The following is a 24,769-nucleotide window of genomic DNA, read 5'->3' as shown; positions in this document are numbered from 1 at the left end:
AGTGTATACAATGTTACAAATACCCTACACATCTTAGGTTTAATTTCTCTGGCAACAGTACAGTAGCCCATGACTGCCTTGACAAACTTATACATGCCAGCACCAGCTCTACTAATTTCTTTCATACAATCATATTCAATGTCCATCTTCTTTAAGAAAGCCTCAACTTGTTTTACCAGCATAAATGTGTTACATATTTACACTGTACATACTGTATGTAAATGTACTGTTTACTTGTCCTGAATTGATTCCATCCACGTCCAGGGTTGTTAAGGAGTTCAGGAAGTTTGTTTCAGACATCATTCCTATAGCAGTTTTCCAGCTGACTTCTTTGAAGTCTCTCAACACAACTATACACTCACACACTGTCTGAACTGGTGGGGGAGGCTTGGCAAATGATCTGCATTATACAGTATGCATTATGATAAGTACTTGGAGCTACACACAACTTTGACACTTCAAATCAAAGGAAACTACAGAGTTATATCCCTGACCACAGAGCAATATAATGACATTGCCCTGTGGTTTATCATGATACTGTAGAGTCTGGTTGTTCTTCCCAAAATATTGTTAAGTGTATGCACCTAATAAAGAAACTTTGTTGTGATAGTTTATTGATTCAATCTCTTGGAGTGGTGCGATTTGTATATACCAATATTTGGAGTCCAAAATCCTTCATGTGGAGCATGAGTACCATACTGTACTGTTGAACACTGTTTTGCTTGGTAAACATATGTAGTGAAATCCACATTATTGGCATATACCACATAATCTCAAGCCTTGCACAGTTGATAAACCTCTAGCATTTTTCTAGCACAGCTGCACCTTGTGTTGGAGCTTTTGTCTGCATGCACTTCTAAACCATGACTTGGTATAAGAAACTGTAACATATATATATATATATGTGACTGGACCTGCGAAACCCTGACACAATCCTGCAAGCTTTATACAGCAAGTATAGGGAAAATAAATTACAGGCTCTTAGTTGTAACTTACGAACACATTGACGTATGGAGCTGAAATTTTCATCATCATGTTTGCCATGAATAGAGGTTGGGAATCCATTACTGGGTAAGTTTGTCTTTTTATCGCTTTCTTTACTGCATAAAAAGGCAAAATTTGTGCAGAAAATTTGATTGTGTATGATTGCTTTGATGTGATGTAAACAAACGCTCATAACTTGTGTATTCTTGGGTCTACGGCAATGAAACAAAGATTTTCCAACTCCTCTGGAGTAGGTGAATAAGATAATATCCAGGTTTTTATTGTTAGTTCTTTCCTTCACTAAGAAAGAGGCATTCAAAATGTTTACAGATTTTTTTCAATGATATGCGAATATTTCACCCACTGTATTCAATGCTTAATACTGTAATCGATTTTTCTGTTGTTGCAACTTTGCAGGGCTGTAACTCTGAAAATTATTGGCATATGAGGCTGAAACTTTGCCAGGGGGTACACTTGGCAAAGTAGAAGATGATAAATATTTAATAAACAGGAATTGGACACATGTGCGATTGTGCTGGGTTTTCGCAGATCCGGTCACATATGTGTGCTATCTCTATGGTATAGTCCTGATCACAAATGCCATTAATGCTGAGGTAGTATATTGAACTGTTTAAAGTTTTAGATTGCGGGTTTGAGTTTAGCTAGAATAGGCTAATTAGGCTAAGTGTTTTCTTGAAGGAAAAAAGCATTGTATTGTATAGTTCAGCAACTAGACATCACTAAATAATTGTTTTGACAATGATTGGATCATTTTTCCACACAGCACATTTCAACCGCATGACAAGATGGCTCAGACATTCAAGGTCAATAAATCTATACTGTCAAATACTTATCCTAATGCCGTAGTTTATCTTTAATGGGTTATATGACTAGAAATGGTACCACTAAACAAGCAAAACCTGTACAACAGCATTGTACAGGCTATGAACAATGTTCCGCAAGTACCATAGCCCACACTGTAAAACCCACAATCAATCTTTACATATTTTCGTATAAATTTGTATAAAACTAATGGGGTGAATGCCTTTTCACCTCTTTGGTGAGTATGCCCATGGTATATGACTTATACTCTTGGAAGTTGCCTAGATATATGCCCATATCTGAGGACTTGCAGCCCTCAGGTTTTGGATATAAGACAAATCCCTTGTGGTCATGGTACAAACTACACAATGATTTGTGATCCCTACCTGATTTCTGTAACATCAGACTTGTCAAGATCACTAAGAGCAAGTCTAGCCTCCTCCAGAGCTGGAAGAGCAGCAGCTAATACTTCCTCAGCTTCTGCCTACAGTGCAATTGATGACAGAAAGTGCACAAATAGAAAGTTTGAATAACCATTGTAAAGCAACTGTACACAAATACACATGCATACTTGTGTATGCAAGTTTTATAATAATACACATTTTAATCACATTACCTTTTCAACAACAATAACTTTATTCAATTTCAACACTTTTAGCTTGAGCCATTTGTTGTTTTTCTTTGGCTTGTTCAGTTTTAGAAGATATATCACTCAACAGTTCCTCACAAGCACCTGTCTTCTTTGTCACAGCTTCTTTCTGAACCTCTAGTTTTCCATTCAGCACACTCAACTGTTCTGAGGCCTCAATAAGTTTTGTAAGGTCTCCACTGAGCCTGCGACACTGTACAAATGTACACATACAATAATACAGGTGAGTACTATATATGTGAAAATGCAGTATATTAATTCTAACCTGATCAAGGAAGAATTTATCCTTCTGTTTCAGTAGGTCAGTATAACTGTTAATGAAATCAAGGTAGTTCTTAGTAGTGACATGATTAACTCTGCACCATTTCTGTAGGAATTTTTTACTGTAGTCAGCAACTGATAAGTGCACATATACGATGTGTTCCACCACCGCACTGGTCTTGTCATCTGGGATTTGATCATTCTGTAATACACAAATGTTCTCAAGATGAGATTCTTTTGGTTTGAGACTATGAATACACAGAACAAGCACTATAGGTCATGTTTTGTGGTCCTATACATGACTACATGTATATACATATATGACTGTATTTCACAATTCTAAAAATGTTTATAAGTCCTTGACAATTTATGTACTGTACACTGAATATGTGATAAAGAAATTTCATACCATACAATCCTTGTGCTTATCACCCATCCCAAAAAAGATGAATATAATGTAGTTGCAGCTGCTTTTTAATCCTTTTATTTTTCAAATGCTTGCACCCTGAATAGACTCTTTCCAAAAATATGTCACTGCTTAGCAACACCTTTCCGACACTTTGATTGGGGCCACTGTCAATAATCACGATTGCGCTACATAGAAATACAGTGGTGAAAACAGCTCGAGCAGAGTAGTATTGTTAAAGGACAGGCCATAGAAGTCTTGGAGGTTGCAAATTGGTGTTCTGGTTAGAGGCAGGCAGTTATCAGGACTGAACAAGGTGTGAAACCTTGACAACACTACTTTTCTTGTCTGCCCTGTACAAGAAGCTGTTAAACAGGGTGTTGGATGTGGGAGGTCAGCCGCTGTTACAGATACTATTACCAATACAGTACTAATGATTACCCAGACTAAAATGCTATATAATAGCTTCTGGTATGGGCAGGCAAAGAAAGTAGTGTTGTCAATGTTTTGCACCTTGTTCAGCCCTGTTAACCACCTGCCTCTAACCAGAACACTAATTTGCAACCTCAAGATTTCTATGGCCTGTCCTTTAACAATACTACTCTGCTTGAGCTGTTTTCACCACTGTATTTCTATGTAGCACAATGGTGATAATTGACAGTGGCCCCAATCAAAATGTCGGAAAGGTGTTGCTAAGCAGTGACGTATTTTTGGAAAGAGTCTATTTTTTAATTGGTCTGAACCTGGAAAGCAGTACACATTCATTACATACTGTAGAGTCTGGTTGTTAAATGCACATACATATACATTAAGTTCATATTATTTGTTATAAGCACATATGTGACCGAGACTGGGAAAACCAGTCTTATCGCCTATTTAAAAGTATCAAGAAATGTCGGTTTTAAGCTATTTAGTGTGTTGTAACTTGCCAATGGTTGAAGCTATGTGTACCAAATTTTCACACATTTTACACCAATTCCTTACCTTCCAGAGCATCCACTGTACAAGTAGCCTACATTAGTTTTTTAATCCGAGGTTGACTGTATCGGGCAAGCTCCAAAAGGGGAGGAGGTGGGGCCTGGATGGAGGGCAAGAGGCTGTTCAAAAAATTAAAAAAGAAGGCATAGGGATGAACTGCACATACAGATCACCACTGGGCTTGGGAAAAGCAGCCAGTAAAACCAGACCACTCAAGTCTAGCTGATTTTGATTGTGAAATTAGATAGTTTATTCATGTAGTTTTGTATTCTGGGTGAAAAATCAAATCTGCTGACATAGGCATTAAGACCGGTTTTTTCCCAAACTGGGTCACGTATTCATTTCTTGTACTTAAACTTGTTATAAGTACATGTGGACAAACATAAGGCTTCAACTTGAAGTGCAACTATACAAGAAAAGAAATGTTAGTGGTTTTTAATTGTGCAAGGCGTAAAATTTCATGTGGTACATGGCCAACACTTAATTGCCTTTCACTGTGCAACTTACCAAGCAAAATAGTCTTCTATAGTATGAAATACGTGCTCCACAAAAAGAATTTCTACAAAAACCGGATCCCAAATTTATGCATGTGGCAACTACAAATGACGACACCCCAAGAGAGTGAGCCCATTAATTATTACAATGAGGTTTTTTTATTAACATATGTGCTTAATGTTAACTAAACTAACTGTTAATTAACTGTTAACTTAACTACGTAATGTTAATTGTAATATTCTTTGTAAACTTTAATAAGCAGATGCCCTAACAACCAGACTCTACAGTACCTTCTATTCAAGAGTGTACATACTGTTACAAGATTTTGAAGCAGTTCTCTGTATCAACATACAGTGTTGCTAACCTCAGATAGAAATCGAGAGGCTACTGCTTGTAATGCTTGTTTAGGCCAAGCAGTGAACCAGTCAATGGATGAGTTATTGACTAAACCAGGAAAGTTTCTACATCTATTCTTTAGTGTATCACCAACTGGTGACATTGCCATCACAATGTGGAGATTGTTAGCACATTTACTGACAAAGTATCCCCAAGTGCTCTCCCTGGTGGGTGGTAACCCAGCCTTCTGAGCCTCAGCATGAACCTATGTACATATGTATAAACATGAACAACATATCACAAGGTATTTACGTACTGTACTAGCCTTGCTTATTCGTTCATTATAATTATATGTACATAATACAGCTGGACCAAAGATTTGGAAGCTTTGAAACCTTTGGAATTTTGTAACCTTCGAAGGTGGTTTTACCCCTCCAAAGCTTCATAACCATGGAAGCTGCCATGTCTAATCAGTCAAAAAGCCATGTGCTTCTTGGAAGCATTGCTAATATCATTGACAAAATTTGTAGTCTGAGCAGAGCCTGTACTACAGCAGTAACAAAGTGTGAGACCATATGGTTTTACACCCATCAGTTAAGATCACTAATAACATGGTGATTTAGTTTGCCATACATTTGTTCCAGTAGGAGTGTAATCCCAAATCACATGGTTTGTTTCTGTGATTGTACTATAAAACAACCAATGAAATAACAGAATTACTAAAGCCGTTTAAGTACAACAAGAAAGTGATATATTAAATAGCCAACCAAATACACTGACAGCAAAAGCCAATCAGATCAAGAAACCTTTTAAGTACTGAAAGAATGTCTGTCAGCAGTTGATGGTCACACAGAACTCAACTACAAAGCATAAAGGCTGGTCATTATGTGTTAGTAAGTAATCACACACATTTGAGTGCAATTAGGGAATAATTGCACTCATAACAATAAATCGCACTTCGCTTTTGCCTTGTGCAATTTTGACTATTACTTGTACAATTATTTCCTAATTGCACTCAAATGTGTGTAATTACTACGTATACTAATTACTAACATGGCATAATTAACAAAACTTCAAAGCTTCGGTGGCTTTCTTTCAAGAAGCTTCCTAGAGTAAAATTTTGACCTTCGTTCCAGCACTAGTACATACTGTATATTTCCATAACATGTATGTGAGTGCAAAAGTAGATTACTTGTCCAATAATCTGATCCTTTTCATCATCAGCAAACAGAGCAGGTACCATACCACTAGTCAACATGTTGTTGATAAGCTCTAGAAATCCTACAAGTTATAGTACGCTAAGTGAACCATAAACTAAACAGGTTCATAAATGTGTACCGTCTTGAGCCACATGACCATCAGTAAATAGGAACACCATCTACAGAACATAGCATGTAACACCTTCATATGTAAGCTTTGACTGTTCTATTAGGATAATTACTATTAGAATATCTTGATGCAGCAGGAGGTGGAAAGTAAAATGTTTTAGTAGTTATAATGGATGCGGTTTCATCCTTAAAGCTAGTAAATGAGTTAAACTTAAAAGGGAGTTCTGTCTAAATTACAGAAACCTACCTACATACATCTGTCACTGTTAAAACAAATGTACATACACACACAACTGTAACAGAAGACATACATTTCTTGAACGGTTGGAGATGTCCCTGTAGGATGGAAGAGTATATGTGAAATGGTGATTCCGATGATGGAAATGTGATGTTGTAGACACTAAACAGTGATATGAAATGCAGATCCACTTCATTACGACCTCCACCAGCCTGAAGTTAGAGCAAAGCATGCAGACACATTTCACTGCAACTAACAAAATTGAAAGCTCAAATCAAACAATTAAAGTGTTCATTCTAACATTCATGAAGTACATGGTAACATACTTTCCCCATAGCTGCTAAGAAGCCAATATCTTTGTACACCTTCCAGTTGAGTTCTTTACCTCTATCATACATTCCTCCTCGCTCTAACAATAATTTCAGTAATGCTATTGGCTGTTGTGTGCCATACACATCAACCTAAAGCAAGCACTACATATATTATAATATAGAGACATTAGATGCATTAGTAAGTTCCCACTTGTGGCATGTTCATGTCATCAATGAATATGAGTAGCCTCTTTCCTGGAGGTGGTCCATAAGTGTCCTTTGTTCTCTTCTCAACATTAGTCTCAATGTTACGTTGTACATCCATTGAAGTAGTTCTTGAGGAGAAGTTGATGTTCAGCAACAGCTATAATTTGGACACAGTAAGTATATTTATGGATAATTAAGTATACATAATTACCATTGTGTTTTTATAATACAAAGGTATTTATAATGATGTGCTTACAAATGGTGGGGTGCGATCTGAAGTGAACTGTATATGTGTAAAGTGCACATATGAACAGTATATAATATTTCTTACAGCATAAAGTAAAATTACACTATAAGATTTGTATAAATGAACATACACAGGATTCTGGGTCTAGCTCTCGTAGGAAGTTTTGTGTGGTGGTCGTTTTGGAGGTACCAGTCTCTCCTACCAACACCACAGGTCTCCTCACTCGTACCATCAACTGTAACAACCAATTAGTATTTCTCACAGTATCCACAGTGGGTACAAGGATCTCATTCCTGGCTTATGTACATAGTCTGGCACCTTATCAGCCCAAGGTACCCACAGCATTTGTTACTGATAAAACATGTACTCATAGAGTGTTGGTAAATTGATTGGGATTTCACCCTGCTTGGCACAAGCTCCTTCTCCATTATTCTGTATAAGGGCTGCTAGTTTTTTTACATATGCATCAAACTTGACTCGTCCTTCTTCTAACAAGCCTGCTCCTATTGACCAGATTATACACTGAATGAAAATAGTCTCTAAAACTTCTGAACCAATTCCCATGCTTGGTCCATCTCCTTTCCTCCTAGCTCCACAGTGGGAAGAGGAAGCAATGCACCTAACATAACTGTTAATTGCATCACCTGGAAGAGAAAGTAATTTTGTCATACATTACCTGTCCCAATTATGTGTACATGCATCTTCAACCTACCATGTTCATATTAGTTAGTGGCACAATGGTTTTCAGTTTATCTCCTTGCCGACCTTCCACAATACCCTCCAGTACCATTGAGATACATTGTGGTACATATTTCTCATATAACTTCATCAATTCTTTATGGTCATTCTCATTAGGAATACTGTTCACCCACTTCTCCCAGAATGGAGCATAGCCAAGATTCTTGGGGTCCACATACGTCATACCACAACGTGACACAGTAGCTGGTGAAGCATACTGTAAGCCTGAAACCTGTATAGGTACATTTGTGTATATCATCAAATAGCTATATGTGTGTACTGAATGTGCATATCATATACATTCGTAATTATACAGATCTTGCATGTACCTCCACTAGTAGGGCACAGTACTTCTGCAGTCTGATACGTTCACCATTGGCTAGAGTAAGGAGCTTGTTGTCGTCCATGACAGAACTCATGTTCTCCACCCACAAGGCATCCACATCACCATCAAACAATATATACCTCCTCTCATTCTTGTCTGTTGTTTTGTTCACTTCTCTGAAGATGTTTGACAACAGTCCATCAGTCCAGTCCCTTGTGATTGGATCCAGAATACCATACAGTTCTATCACAGAACAAGCCTTTGGATTGAGAATGTTCAACTTTGTGACCAATCCCAGCCTAAAGTGATAAACAAAAAAAAGTTGTAAATACATGTGTTGACTAAAATTTACTTGGTTTGTGCCCTGCACAAGGTGTGTATGACGACTGATTTTCCACCACCAGTAGGTCCCACAACCATCACAGTGTGACATGTTAACATAGTCTCATACAACTGCACCACCTTATCCACCTGTATACAACAAAACCAAATCACCTTATTTTTGTTTGTTTTATTGCATACTACACAAAAACAGCCAAGCTGTGAAAAAATGGTGTGATCTTAAAAAACCTGGGTGGAAAAAGTTGTGAAATCAAAAGTGACGGTAAAGAAATGGCTGCAACAATGTCAATGCTAATAAATTTTAACAATGTACACAGCTATTATTAATTTTTTTTAGCAATACCAGCCATTTCTTTGCCACCACCTTTGATTTCACAACTTTTTCACCCAGGCTTTTTAAAGCCACACCATTTTTTCACAGTTTGGCCTTTTTTGTGTGGATTTTACTTTTTTTTGTACTTTATAAGGTCCCAAAACCAGAGGTTTGTCTTTACTCACATTTCTTGTTTAGATGCAATGATGATTATTGATGACAGTCTTATAAATGTATTTCATCGCATGATTTAATACAATATTATTGTAATACTCTAATAGAGTGCACATTTTTGAGGACTTATAATAGAACATACATACATAGAATGTTCTAGAGCAATCTAGTACTTTTATTGGTAGATCTATGGAACTACAAATGTTTGATTATAAGCAGATTTCAGCTAGAAATTTCATTTATAAAGCAGAAATTAAGTGAGGTGATCAGCCAAGGTAGCAGTGGTACAGTGGTTAAGGATAGGTATGAAGGTCCTTGGTTTGAATTCTGGTAACGTTTTTTGACACTTTTTTACCCCATGGTGACTGCTCTATTAGAGTATCTCGATCCCGATTTTACATTTGTTTGGTTTTTGCTTTATAACTGTGTTGCAGTAACTCTATTGCTATTCAAACAATCAAAAGGCACTTCTACAATGATCAGCTTATCTACACACCAATTTTCAAGTTATTCTTATACTCGATGGCTGTGACAGAAGTTTGATCTTTTTTACATGATAAATGCTTATCACTCCTTGACTATACCTCAGATTCACAGCAAACTTGGTACATGAATCCACCGTTACACGCTCTTCATTTGTGCCAAAGATCAAGGCAATTGAGTTACACATTTGCATTTTACTGTGATTTTTGTGAAGTGTGCGAAAAGAAATCGAAGCCCCAATAGCCCCCCCATACGGCATAAGAAGAAATTTAAATGAAACTTTGAATGCCCATATGTTGCAAATGGCTGTGGCGGATTTTATTAAATTTGCTGTGTGGCGTACCCTACCTGGTAGACAGCTATAATGCAAAATGGTGTACTTTGGAGAAGGGGCCATGGAGCTATGCATGCGTAAAAAGCTGTTTTCCTTCTTCCTGTCAATATACTCACCGTGCAGTGCACCAGCTTTCTTGACCACATGAGACACTATTATGTGTCTTGATAAATCTTGAGGACTATATGGCTACATTATGTATAGTGTACTGACTAGTACAGAGAGTGGAGCATTCAAAATTAAGTAGAGAATACACTTCAGGTTCAGAAATATACAAAACTGTGAATAAACTACACAAATATTAGTTTCTACCTGCTGTGGTAGTAAGATGTACTTATTGTCCACCAGTGCTTGTTCTACAGCATCACTGAAGTAAGGATATCTCACTCTGGGACAGTCCAGTCCAGGAAACAAGTCAGAGATCAGCCCCAAGAACAGTGGAACATCTTCAAACACAAGCTTGGGTAAATTCATATCACGTAGAGCTCTCATTAGCACCACATCCTATAATTATATATAGCATCAAAGATGTATGTGTACTCACACACATCACCTAGTCTGAAAAAACCGGTCTTATTGTCTATTTAAAGAAATGCCGGTTTTAAGTATTCAGTGTGTTGTAGCTTGCCAATGATTTGTGCCCAAATTTCACTGCAATTCCTTATAACTTGCCTGATACTGCTTTAAAAACTAACTAAAATGGTGAGAAACTATTGGCTACTTGTACAGTGGATGCTTTCCAAAAGGGAGGAGGGCAAGAGACTGTAAGGTGTAGGGATGAATTAAGTCAAATTATGGTCTCAAAACTGGCTAAAATGAAAGGAAATTTACAGCAAAGGTCTTTATTCAACACCATGGAGCTGTACAGCCACGTACAGCCATCTCCAGGCTGGATATAACTCCATTACGGCTCCAGACTGCTTGTACAGATCACCACTGTGTTTGGGAAAATCAGCCAGCAAAAGCAAACCACTTACATAAGTCTAGCTGATTTTAAAATTTAATAGTTTATCATGTAGCTTTGTGTTCTTGGTAAAAAATCAAATCTGCTGTCATGGGCCATAAGACCAGTTTTTCCACACCCAGTTACACATCTGTATAGACAATGTATATTTACAAACAAAACTTAAAATGAAACACAGCGTGAATGCAAACAAGGGCATAAGATTCACTAGAATTCACTTCTTGTAGATCAGGTGATCCTCTCTTAAGCTCTCCAGCCATCACAAGTACAGCCTTTAGTGCACGTAATCCAAAGTCATAATGGTATTGTCTGCTGAGTTGTCCTTTAGCTAAACTGTATAGTACCGTCATCTTCTTTGCTAGCTAGCACCTATTAAGACAATAGACAGTTCATGTATATGCACATATGTGTGTGTGTGTGTGTGTGTGTGTGTGTGTGTGTGTGTGTGTGTGTGTGTGTGTGTGTGTGTGTGTGTGTGTGTGTGTGTGTGTGTGTATCTCGGTAGTAATAATATGCATATACATACCATACACCATAAATAAAAAACATGTACTTATGAACCTTGGCCATGAAGAATCCTTCAGAGAACAACATGATCTCACAGATCTGCATCAGGTCAGGTACAATCACAACTACTGGTCTAAACAATACCTTCACACTCTCTGGTAGTTCAGTATGACCAGCATAACCAGGGTTCATTTGCCCATCCTGTTGTCCATGGCAATCTCAACACCTTCAAACTATAGAATAGGACAGAAACATATAAAGGCCCTTCTGTGAATTTTGCATATCAAGACACACAGTAGTGTGTTGTGCAGCCTGAGAAGCCGGCGTGACACCCAGGTGTTATTGACAGGAAGAACAATAATGCAATCTTCACACATACAAGGCTCTATGCTACCTTTACAAAACAAAATATTTTTTTGCTATGGAAAGCCCTCTATCTTTAATATTCCACGTATATACCAAATTTGAGCATAATCGCTGCAGGTGTCCCAAGATACAAACCTGCAAACATTGGTTTAATTTTTTTCTCTTCTTTTTCCACACTTACAAAAGCTGTCATAAATGCAAATCTGATTGCCTTGAAATTTGGAACACTGAGGGAGGAGGCTTAAAGTCAAACCTTGGTACCAAGTTTGGGTAAATACAATACACTGCTATGGAGTTATTAACAACTATTTCATGAAAATTAACACCAATATGTGACCCGCTGAGCGAAAACTGGTTGTTTTCACTTCAGCAAGGATGTTGGAATTAGTGATGTGCGATATGTGCTATATATCGAAATATCTTGATAATTTTTTTTATATCATGATATGATACAGAATCTTTATATCGTGATATAAGCCGAAGTATAGATTTTAGCTATAATTAGAGGAAAATGTACCCAAGATGTCATTGTACACTGTACGTTTTTTGATAAAAGAGCTTACAATGTTGTATGCTAGTCATGTACTATGTTGCATTGTACTTCTAGTACATCACTGCTGCAAGTGTCATCAGTGTAACTACACTAGTTGAGTGATGAGTTCTATATTGTGATGTATATCGTATCGTGATATGTTGTGTGCAATAATTGTGATAGGAAAATATCCTATATTGCACACCACTAGTCGGAACGAGGAGGGCCATGGCCCCCACACAATTTCAAAAGCATGTTTTGCCACCTCCCCCCCCCCCCCCCCCCACCTTTTTTGGGCCAAGTAGCCGATCAACCATAGCTTTATACACACACAGAAATACACACCTCCATATGAGAAGCCATACAACCATCACGCAAAAGCACTCTGGGAAAGATTTAACTCAAATTGAGGGTGGTAACAGATCTAAGAGGGCAGTGTCACTGTAGTGTGCGAGTGTATGGGAGTTGCTGACTTCATGATTAAACCAGAAATTACAAAGACTTTGGTGAAGTTGATTTATAAAGTAGTCTAAAGAGAAACATACAAGGATGCTGAAAATGAAAGTGCCCAACCGTGAACGCTGGGTGGTATTCATGTGATCTACACTCAGTTTGGGAACACCTGTTAGAGCTGACATCCCAGCTTGTAGTTCCTTAAAGTAACGATGTTTCACTTTGCGGATAACAACTATAAATGTTGTAATCCTTGTAGTATAAAGTTCATAAAAGCTAGCATAAAGAGAAGACCTTCACGTGACCATGATTTCTCACGTGATACATACATGCATTGAGCACATATGCAGTAGGTGTAGAGGAGCATAGCAGGATAGCTAAGCAGTATAAGTGTAGGGATATTAGCTAGTGACAACACATTTCACAATGCTTTTATATAAACACACGTATGAATGAACTGGGTATAGTAGCCGTATCAATGGGACTTAATGTGTCTTGTCAGTTTATGGTTAACTGGTGATGGCTATCGTTCCCCCCCCCCCACTTTGAAAATCATTCTTCCTAGGGGATCCATACTTGAACAGTACTACCGATTACCTTTGCTTCTATTCTTCCTACAGTAAAGAAAGTAAAGAATCAGTTCCAAGGCAAGCTTTTGGGACTTCAGCTTACAAAAAGAAATGATATCTATACCAACATAGCTGAATTGCAAAATACAGGGACGTCCCCAAGGTGAAAAAAAAAAGTTGTGAAATCAAAGGTGGTGGCCATGAAATGGCTGCAATGATGTTAATGCAATCCACTCATCATTGCAGCCATTTCTTGGCAGCCACATTTGATTTCACAACTATTTTACTCATCGTTTGGGTACCACACCTTTTTTTCACAGCTCAGCTATTTCTGGTATAAATACATAGTACAAGGCATCTATGGTTATCCTTACCGGAACATCTTACTTATTTGAATGTCATAAGTAACTGTTGAGTATTATGTCACGAGTGTGTCATTATATACTGTATTTGCTCGATTTGTGCTGCACCCTCGAACAGTACCGTACTATAGTTTTGTAATTACTCTTTACTAGTGCTCTCATACCTTTAGTATTAATCTCCATCTAGATTTAAGGAAGGCATTGTCCTGGTAAAACTTCAACGGTTGCCACATAGTCAAAATTCCAACCACATACATGTAGCACGAGGCGTGACATGGTTGTACAAGGACTTGAGTGAAAGAAACGTCCTGTATAGGAGAAGTAAGTAGCAACGTGTTGTGATTGTTTTATAAAACTATAATGTGGAATAGCTATAGTAGTGGCAGGTTTAAAATATTAGTAGCGCACCCACGAATAATACTGCAGTGCGGCACTATTGGGCAAGTACCCCTGCAACACAAGTCGAGTAAATACGATATAATATATGTATGGTGAACTTGAATGGAACTCTGTATATAAATCACATATCCTAGCAAATTCACTTATCTGAACATTTTAGTGTAACTCTAGGAGCAATCGTATTCAGATAAAGGAGGACCAATTATACTTAAGACTTACTTGAAACTTCTTGAGGTTGTTGATGAGTGCATTCTGGATGATTTTGATTTGAGTGGATATAACTGACAATACTGAAATATCGATTCGGTTGAACTCATCAAAACATCCCCATGCACCACATTGAGCCAAACCAGAGAATATCTTCCCTACAGCCTAATAAACATGAACATATATGATTAAATCAGTTTCCTAACAATCATATCAGTATTATAAATTCAAATCAACATTATGAAAAGAATTTAGGCATGTGTGCATGTGTGTGTGTGTGTGTGTGTGTGTGTGTGTGTGTGTGTGTGTGTGTGTGTGTGTGTGTGTGTGTGTGTGTGTGTGTGTGTGTGTGTGTGTGTGTGTGTGTGTGTGTGTGTGTGTGTGTGTGTGTGTGTGTGTGTGTGTGTGTGTGTGTGTGTGTGTGTGTGTGTGTGTGTGTGTGTGTGTGTGTGTGTGTGTGTGTGTGTGTGTGTGTGTGTGTGTGTGTGTGTGTGTGTGTGTGTGTGTGTGTGTGTGTGTGTGTGTGTGTGTGTGTGTGTGTGTGTGTGTGTGTGTGTGTGTGTGTGTGTGTGTGTGTGTGTGTGTGTGTGTGTGTGTGTGTGTGTGTGTGTGTGTGTGGTGACTCATGTACATAAATACCGCACCTTGTAGTCCATACCCTCTCCACAGTTAGTCACAACACACAGTAGACCAAGAGCTTTAGCCAAATCTTTGGTAGTTTCTGTCTTGCCAGTACCAGCAGGTCCTCTCCAAGATGCATAGAAAGTGCCTACCATACACATCACCGTAACAGTATTTACATATATAACATGGACAGTTATAACAAATTATACCTGTGTTAAGGTGAGATAAATACGGTCAGTCAGTGGTGTAATAACTAGTCTTCCATTCAGTCCCATGTACTCATATCCATAACCAGATGATCCAGTACATTGGATACATTGTTGGATTATCAACTCATCTGGCTCCATCTGTCAATAGAATCTCAACTGACTCTCCCACTCAAATTCTTTTGCATCCATAATGCTGTATAACACACAAATATGTTCAAATGCATTATTAGTCAAACGATGACACATTTACATACTTACGTACTAAACACAAAACATACAAAGTTACCTGTCCCTCACAAATCTGTCCACAATGTCTCTGTTATGTATATCAATGATCAGTAAACTGTTGAACTTCTTTCGGTCATTCTTACTTAGCTGAGACTGAACCTATAATACAAACACACACACACACACACACACACACACACACACATGACATAATGGAATTCTCACACAAATTTTGTTATATATTTGCAAAAGCATATGCTGTAAGTCTACTTGTATCATTGAGCTTGTAGTGCGAGGTCAAAAAGGTGTTGTACTACAGATGATTACAATCAATATACAAGTACCTTGACAACAACTTCTCCAATGTGAGTGTGAAGCTTCTTGGAATAGTTCTTTAGTCCCATCTTATCACCCTTCTTTACTTTCATGAAAGTGTCTTCAACTTCCCATGTCCACCAGACCTGGTTAGCAGCTAATATCACCATACCTTGGAACCAGTACATCCACTCCACCCTATACCATGTAAATAACAGATAGAATTTTGTGTGTTTAATGGTTAATGATAAGCCTAAAAATATTGCTTATTTGATAGAAACACACTACATTTAGACTAGACGGTTCTCACCAGGGTGCATGCACCTTTCTCACAGTAGCGGAAAATAGATTCTTTAGTGATCAGTCAATTTGTCCTCCTCATTTCATTCAGTACTGCAATTATCCAGTCCTCTACTCTACCCTTCGCAGCAACAGCAGTACGGAACTCCATCTCTTCTCCTTCACTGGATATCATGGCTTGTGCTAGTGGCTCTCCTGTGTGACCCTGACCAAACTTCAACTTTGAGATGTTATCAAACATCTAAAAATAGTAGTTTCTGTGTACAGATCTATATACACAATTTCTCAAGGTTACCTTTATCATGTGCTCCTGTACACAAGTACACTCATGACTACCAAGGATAGATAACAGTTCATCATCAGAGATGAAGAAGAAACGTGGAAAAACATTTCTTTTGGAGTCTAGATAATCATTCAAGCTTTTTTGACATTTCTCCAAACCAATACATAACATCTGCATGTCCTACAGCCTGTTAGCACTGTGACATGTCTTGAGTTCTTAGCAGTATCAGACATGATCTATTGGCACATGGTGTAAAGTGTTACATGATTTGCATTTGTACCTTTTTGAAGGTCTTGTCAATATTGTCAAACTTCTTAGCCTCCTCAGGTAGTTGTGCTCTGATGTCACCACCGATGAAAATACTCTCAAGGTACATCCACTTCCTCTGTACTACCATCCACACCTACAATAACTTGTATCACACACACTGTATGTATTGGTTGTCTCATATACTCACATCCGCCACCTCACTGATGTGGGATAATGACTTCTCCCACTTCTGAACCTTATCAACAAATGGTCCTACAAAACGTGACGCTGACATGCTCTGAAGGTTCATTGCATTGTCACTATCTCATCCACTGAACCCAGAATGATACCTCTCTCTTGTGTACCCTTCATGTATCTATATATGTATGAGGAAACATGACAATGTGTATAAAGTGTGTATGTGTATGTATTGTCTATGTGTGTCAAATGGTTAGAGCTTTGATCTGGTAATTGAGTGGTCCCAGGTTCAATTCCAGCTGGATATCATTGAGCAAACAGCTTTGCTTCAGTTCACTCAACTGTATTAATGGGAATCTGGTTGGTTGAGCAAATGCCAACCATTTTTGTCTCAGTGATGGTGGTCCTAGTGTGTGCATTTACATGCATGATGTACGATTCACAGATAAGCACATCATACACACTTACTTGTGTATAGTAAACTTAGTTTATTGCCATGTTTCCACCACCTCATTGATGCCTCTTTCAATGCTCAATTCTTTACTGGCTGATGTGACAATGGTGTCTGCATAGTTGTGTAGCTGCATTGCAAACAAATTTTCCAGAGTAAATGTCTCAGGGTTCATGTCAAAATTCTGTTTAGTTGATTCCATAAGTTTCTGCCAGTGCCTGAATTGTGTACACAACAGAAAGTATACACATGACATAACTGACAGGGATGTGTACATATCAAACAGTATGGTAGTACCATTTAAGTAGAGATCGCCTAGAAAATTGTGTGCATCACCCAAAATTCTCTCTTAAAAATCACCCTAGAGATTTTACGAGATGAAATTCACCTTTAAGGAATAATACTATAGTCTATATAATATATAAAACTGCAATAAATATAAGAAAATACTTACAGGTGGCTGGATATAGAATTTTTTAAAAATTGCTAAAACTCGAATTTTAGTCTCACTGCCTCGGTGGGGTCTATTCTACGGAACGGAACGGAATGGAATGATGGACTAAACCACGGAACGGAACGCTTTCTCAAATTGAAGCTTGCAACTTACCATTGCTGAAACTGCCCTTACAAGTTATCAGTGGTACCTCCAGTGGGTGATTAAACATAAGATAAAAAGAATTAAAGGATCGATTATGGGTTCTTGTTGGTTGTCATTAGTAACGAAGTATTAATTGTGGGATGAGCTGTATCAGTGATGTTCATCCATGGTTCATCTACGAATATATCAAGAAGGGCACTTTATGTGAGCTGTTTTGCTTATTTTGACTTTAGAAAACAGTCTGGGCCAGCTTTTCAAGTCATAAGTCAGTTTACCAATAAAGCAAGCAGGAAGACACTGGTAGCAGGAAAGAGCCAGCTGAATTAAAACTTGAAGGATTTTGTGCAGTGTGTGAGGAGCAAATATTTTGGCAGACCACAAGGAGGCTATATTCTGCAAACATCACTGAAGTGTATGCATGGAGTAATCAACAGCCAGTGCAGTGGACTAATGCTGTATTCAATAGTGAGCTGATGTTTTTCTGTTACACAAATTCAAGGATGTGTCTGACTGCTAGCCTTGAATCAGGCTAAATGCCAAAACTCCAAGATCAACCAAATCTGAATTATAAGCCTTCTATGCATGTGAAACCATGCCCATAGCCACCAGATTTGGACCAAGATGTGTGTGTGTAATTTCAATGTATCTAGTCAGACCTGAAATGGAATGATCACATTAATTACATACCACCTAAGAATCCTAGGATTTCTTAAGTGTAACATTTCACATGCTTCACTTATACAAAACAGGCTAAATTTGTTCGTCTATTTTCAATTGATTCCCGGTCCAGCTGGTCCATGAAATTACAGTGGGATCACATGTATTTGTTACAGTGCGGGCTGTTCTGTGTTGGATCTACTCTAGAGTTGGGATTTCAAGGTAGACTGCCAATGTACCGACACTGTTGTAGCATATTTAAGTGGAGGACAAATGAATACAGTAATACTATGTATACAATTTTTTCATAATGAAATTGATATCCCATTTTGATTTGTACTTCCACTTTGCAACATATTCAAGAAGTCACCACCCTTTTAATCTCCAACCACTGTCGTTAATTAACCAAGATCTCACCAGTCTTTGTTTTTTCCATCTACAAGGAGCAATAATTATGTAAAGGCTCTAATTCATATTATGTATTTAAATTTGTAATTCACCTTATTGCAGTTGTACTAATTTTATTGATTTATCTGTATGTTTTCTTCATTTTCCTTTGAAGTTGTACAGTATAGGTAAACAAAGATAAATTTTCTCTCCCATCTTATTCTAGGATTTCTATTGACTAAGAAAAATTTAATTATTTGTATACAGGTTCAAAATTGAGAAAATATAAAGAAAGTGAATTAATATTATACGGTCAGTTTGCTTTTGGATAATTAATGTCTCCAACTGCAACAAAAATTCGATGAATCCATACATCTCATCACTGGTCATCTGAACATTCTGAAAGTGATACCTCACTCAATCAACCATATATTCTGTTTATTAGACTGAATAAAGTCATGATCACCTAGACTTTTCCTGTCACCAGTAACTTTCTAGTTAATTTCTCTGTGGATATTATGCTCTGAAACTGAAGAAATTGAGTGGTCTACTAAACTATTTATCTTGTCAAGATCAGCAGAAACAAATGACATCCAATCAGCTACTGTACTGTAATAACAAAACTTGCCTTGATCATGTAATAAATGAATTGAAGAGACCTGCTTGATATATCAGGTAGTAGAACAATCACTGCATGAGACAGCTATTAATATTTTATTATTATCCTACTCCATTTTCCTGGAGGTTCCACTGATAAAATGCAATTTCAGCAATGATAGCGGCTAGCCAAGCTGCAAGTTTTGACTCAGAAAGCATTCCATTCTGTAAAATAGACCCCATCCTGGATTCAACTCACTGCTCAGGCTGAGATATCCTGGCATTAGTCCACTATTCTGCTAATGAATCATTGATGTTCACACAATATAGCCTCCTTGAGGTATCTGAATGTTTGCTCTTCACACACTGCACAAAATTCCTTTAGATTCTGAGTTGATTCACCTTGTCACCATACTTGTTTCCTTTGTAGTGTAGCTACATACCGAGCTACATACTGATTTATGGCGATTAGAAAGGCTGGGCCCCAGACTGCCAGTACATTCTAAAGTCAAAGTAAGCAAAAACAACTCACATACTAGTAAAAACAAGTCATGCATTAAGTTCCCTACTTGATACATCCGAAGATGAACGCATTGAGTTGGCTATTCCCACAATTAGTACTTCGTTACTAATGACAACCAACAAGAACCCACAATCGATCCTTAAATTCGTTTTATCTTTCTTGGGGTACGTTTGATTACCTGCTGGAAGTGCCACCGATAACTTGTATAGCAATGGTAAGCTGCAAGCTTCAATTTGAGAAAGCATTCCGTTCCGTAGTTTAGTCCATCATTCCGTTCCGTAGAATCATAGATAGTATATACTACGTACCCGGGATTGCGTACCGCTGGTTTTCAAAGGAACGATCATCGTTGTACTCGTTAACACTTTTCCTTTGTAGTGTACCGCGCAAGTGTTGTACTAGGCGGCATAGTACTGGAGCTCGACAGTATCATATCTGCTACCCTGTACAGTTCCAATGGCTAGAGAATAAATCCTGATCGGCTAAGTGTCCAAGCCGGCCAGAAAATCGGCACGAGCTGAGTGGTAAAATAGTGGTATCCGCTTCGTGTTGTTGGAAGGTGTTTGGGGATTTTAGCTCTTGTTAAATGGCTAAATATGTCACTTACTATGATGCTGTTGGTTGAGTGGACACAGACGAATCGTTTAAGATAGGCATGACGATTGTAGCTTGGTTTTTTTAGTCGTTATTCGATAAAATATGATGGCGAGTTTGAGGCTTGTAAAATCGCTTGCACGATGCTTATGCTGTATTTCAAGCGTTTTCCTGGTAATTCAGCCTAATGAGAAGTGTTCGAGTGTATCTTTTCACTGTTTACATAATGATGAAGAGGTTAAATCTTTCGTATTAGTAAAATCGCCAGGAGGTGGCCAGTTTTACGGGAAACGTTTACGGTTACTAACAGAAGACCGCATATTGGAGTACAACGTGGATTGGCAGTGTTGATAAGTGTTAACGAAGTCGGTACGCAATCCCGCGGGTACGTAGTATATAATATCTATGGTAGAATAGACCCCACCCACTGCCTCACTGACCACAGTTGCAAGGATAGAGGCCAAATGAAGCAGCACACTGCCACCATTTTATGCCACAATAACAAACTCACCAGTGGGTGTGTCTTTTGGGGTTCTGACAAATGTAGACCCTCTGCACCTTGTCTTTTCTTTTATCTTCAGTCAGGCTGCTTGTCTTCTTCATCCAACAAAACCATATCGAGGCATTAATTTTCTGTATCAACACTCTTTCAGCAACATATATAGACGTCACAGAATTATTTTAGAGCTGGATTTCAGAAGCGCTTCAGTCCCATTGCTAGATAGATATCTGCTAGCTAGATATCTGCTAGCTAGATATCTGCTAGCTAGATATCTGCAAGTTTACAATAGGTTAGCGACCACACCCATCAATTAAAGATCTAGGTAGACTAATAGCGATAGAGTACAGAGACCATGCACACCTCTTAACAATCTAGCTGTTTACTTAACAGTGTAACAAGATGACCTCACTCGTTATTGGTCTAACTAGCTGCACATATACTCTAATACAACAGTCATTTATCATATTCTATTAGAACAGTCACAAGTTACATTTTAGCTAGCAGCAAAAAACTAAACAAACTAGTACTTTAAAAATTGTTAATTTAAAATGAAGTAGGGATTTATGCAATAGAAGTAGTGAAACAAGAGATGAATGATGGTGTTACAGCATGCCAAAGTAGACGTGATACCTGGCAACATGGATGATATAAAAAGGAAGCTGGTAGTTCATTCTTGCTGTAGCCACATCACTATCGTGGTAGTACAATTCTCTTGAACCAGGTGTGGCTATTACATGTATCACAGCTGTGGTGTTTAATATAGTACACCCTGTAGCTAAATAGTCGTAGCTCATGAGTAAGATACATTATAGTATACACAACATTTTTGATTAACAAAATTTAGTAGGAGTCCATATGAAAATGGGCTTCTAAAATGTCGTGGAGTCAGAAATGTTTCTAGGTGTTACATGTGTTGGTGATTTCACAGTGGTGATTCTTCCTGGTGTCCACAAGTATCCTGTCTGCCATTGAAACTTATCAGCTGTTGTAAAACTTTTGTACACATTGTAAAGAGTATTCCCAATGATGCAGGATGACCAACCAAATCTGGAAATTACCTAGCAAATTTAGTTTTGCAAGGACATACGACCACGCAATACCAAATGCTTATTTCTGGCACTGCAATTATCATCATTAAGATAAAATATCCATTACACTTCAGTGTCAGCTATGTTCAATCCAGTATAAATCAAGAACTATTCGAAAAGCATCTCTGCAATCAAAAGTAGCCACTATGAAAAATACAGATGATTTCTGTTACAAAGGAAGCCATATGCATCACACACTACTGCTAAATCATAAAATATTCAAAATAGTTAATTTACGTCTGGGAAGATGACCATTATAATGATTTGGATAACTCATCAAGCTAGCTCTGAGAGATTTATTAACCGATCGAAACAGGGATGCAGCTGGTGGACACCGCAGCATCCCTGAGAGATTGTCGCAGCTTTAGAAAAACAAAAATTGGGAGGGATTGAAGTGTATGTATAGTAAAAATGACAATCCACCAAAAAAAATCTCCCTGTATGATATTGTGACATAATCTGTTCCTCAGAAAGCTTTACTAGGTAATAGTTATGTGAAAAGCTGATATCCTTTGAACGTGTCAAACTGCAAGCAGATATAAACAAAAGAAAAAGAATGCAAATATATATTAAAGCATCTCTTTTTCAGTTTCTCTATAATATAATAGAACCAGCAAAGATATGTTTAAAAACCCTACTAATATTCTGCATTGAAATACGATGAAGTGTGTTATTGTATAGTGCTCAAAACTGCAAAATGATATTATGCTAGAGCTAGAATCTATATACCCAAGAGGAGGTGGATACATTTTTATATGTTCAGCTAGGCACCACTGCCTGGCTGTAGTGTAATTGAGATTACTTTAGAGGACACAATTTTTTTTTTTTACATAAGTAAAAAATTAATGCTAAAATAAAAAATTATAGTATGTACTGGATTTCACAAAAGCTTTTTGGTCAGTGTACTGTTTGGGTAGTGTACTGGCAAAACCACTCTTGAAATGAAGACTGCAGCATATATTGTTTTTATTATCTGAATTGTCAAAGACAGGGTTTCACCAAAAGGATCAGGGCCTGCACAAGGGTGTTTTCCAGATTACAAAATCCAGCCTTGCAACTACGGATAATAGCTATTACAACAATACATACAAAACAAATATATATACATGAATTAGTTTATCTCCTTTTAATCAATTATAGTTTTCCTTATTTATCATTAGAAAAATATCTTTCACACATTCAAACGGCTGCAGAACTAACAAAAACTTCACAAAACACTATTTGCAAAGAAAATTTACTAATTTTACTTATTCCAATAAATAAATTTAGTAGGTCATAATGCACTAGGCTTATCTGGATTGATATAATCTTGGTGTATGCTCCTATAAGTGTATGCTCCCATACTTAACTACTTAAGTGGTGGCTCATGGATATGAATGGTATTGACAAATAAGTTACAGACTGAATAAAATCTTGTAAACAAAGCTATTTTACATGTGGTAAGGGACCTTCTAATAGATTGATGCAAATGCTGGGATAGTGAGCCCCTCATAATTGGTGCATAGTTGAAGTGAAACAGTACCAGTGAGTGTACCAGTGATCAGACATCGTTAAAATGTTTATAAGGTGAAGGTACAGTACTATGCCATAGCATAAGAAACCACTGAAATAACTTGTTATTTGTGTTTGTCAACCACCCATCAGAAGAATCATGCTTGGCACCTCCAATTTTCACATCAAGCCACATAATCCATGACGTGATAAAGTGTAAGTTAATTTAGCAAGCCCATAAACTAAGAATGTAATAAAGAAGAAGCAGCTGGTATCAGCTAAGCTAATAACAGCAGCATGCAATTGTAACTAGCAACCATAACAGCAGTAGTAGCAGCAGCAGCAGCAGCAGCAGGTGATTTTGGACAGAAATAAAAAGCTTATCGATACACCAGGTTTTGAATTTCCCAGCTGATTCTATTTATTTATCTTCCGATGCTGCGGTGTTGCAGTACTGTGTTTATGCACTGCTGCAATTTGGTGATGCTGTGGTTTTACAGTGCTTTGATGTTACAGTGTTTTGCTGCTTGTGCTGCTACAGTCTTGGTGTGCCGTTGTGTTGTAGTGCTGTATTGTTGCGGTGCTGTGGTGTTGCATTTTTGAACATTTATGGAGCAGACGCCAGAGCTACACTTCTGAGGCTGGAACTCAAAACATACGTCCATTGCCTTCAAGACAAGTAATGATAAAACTTGCTGATGAGATTTGACATCTTACTACTACTATTTAAACCCTCTACTCAACCATCAGCCTCTACATTAGTAGAGGCTGATGGTTGAGTAGAGGGTTTATCAGAACAATATACTTCACGATATCTGTCTGCATAGCATCTGATTCTACAGTGTGAAGATCCACAGACTGTTCAGTGTCACAGCCATTATCATAAACTAGATCACAGGAGCCATCACAATGATAAGAGGCCACATTTGCTCTGTACCATCCCATCGGCGAGTTATCAGTGGAGTCAGACCATAACACATAGATTGGATATAGTTCAGCTTGCTATGAGTCTAAAGAATGGCATACACAGACCATGTGTATTTCAGTTGCAAAGTATTCTTAGCAAGCTAAGTGTGCCCATGCATGGGATAGTTGTGCAGATGCTAGTTTTCATACTCTGAAGGATCCCAATAGTCAATACTCAA

General features: G+C 37.8%; 1 pseudogene; it reads right to left on the bottom strand.

The window, feature by feature from the left end:
• The window catches only part of LOC136264821 (dynein axonemal heavy chain 10-like), a 42,994-nt pseudogene extending 25,551 nt beyond the window's left edge, over positions 1-17,443 (bottom strand).
• Between the last annotated feature and the right edge of the window lie 7,326 nt (positions 17,444-24,769).

Source organism: Dysidea avara, chromosome 8 (assembly GCF_963678975.1).
Source record: "Dysidea avara chromosome 8, odDysAvar1.4, whole genome shotgun sequence".
Classification (NCBI taxonomy): Eukaryota; Metazoa; Porifera; class Demospongiae; order Dictyoceratida; family Dysideidae; genus Dysidea; species Dysidea avara.
Note: the sequence above shows the minus strand (reverse complement) of the source record. Positions and strands in the feature narration are given on the sequence as shown.